Source organism: Sinocyclocheilus anshuiensis, unplaced genomic scaffold, assembly GCF_001515605.1.
Source record: "Sinocyclocheilus anshuiensis isolate Anshui unplaced genomic scaffold, SAMN03320099.WGS_v1.1 scaffold85, whole genome shotgun sequence".
NCBI classification, from domain to species: domain Eukaryota; kingdom Metazoa; phylum Chordata; class Actinopteri; order Cypriniformes; family Cyprinidae; genus Sinocyclocheilus; species Sinocyclocheilus anshuiensis.
In genome coordinates this window covers 280,971-281,475 of record NW_015536800.1, presented here as the reverse complement: position 1 = coordinate 281,475, position 505 = coordinate 280,971, and the positions used below count along the sequence as shown (strand labels likewise).

General features: G+C 28.3%; 1 protein-coding gene across 7 annotated transcripts in view; it reads left to right on the top strand.

Annotated features, from left to right (window-relative positions):
* The window catches only part of kdm4c (lysine (K)-specific demethylase 4C), a 22,607-nt gene that overhangs the window by 20,549 nt on the left and 1,553 nt on the right, over positions 1-505 (top strand). The window lies entirely within an intron of this gene.

Genomic DNA, 505 nt, shown 5'->3' with positions numbered 1-505 from the left:
AAGTTTTTGATATTCTTCATATTCTGTGTGTGGATCAGTTCACAGCAGTGATAGAAATTAATCTTTTCCAATAAGTTTAAATTGATTTTTAACTTTTATGGGCATTCTTACCTTAATAAAGCCATTTTTTTCTAAAAGTGTATATCATCTTTTGAGTCAAATTCTTACATTTAATCAGTCAATTATAATAATAATACCTTTAGGCTGTTACTAAACAAATTAAATCAGTATCAATAAAATTAATCTTTGCAGAAGTTGCATATGTAGTTGCATTTAGATGCATTTACACGTGTTAATGCAGCTTAGAGGGACATGGAATGCTTTAAACTGCAGTTACAAATGCATAAATAATGTTTTGATATTTAAAACATGAAATGTTGAATACTGATATTTGATATTATTTAAAACATGAAAAGATACTTTAAATGTGAAATTAAAACCACCAGTAGGTGGCAGCAAGTCACTGTTAAGTGAGTCATTGCGATTGAACCGAATCATTTACACG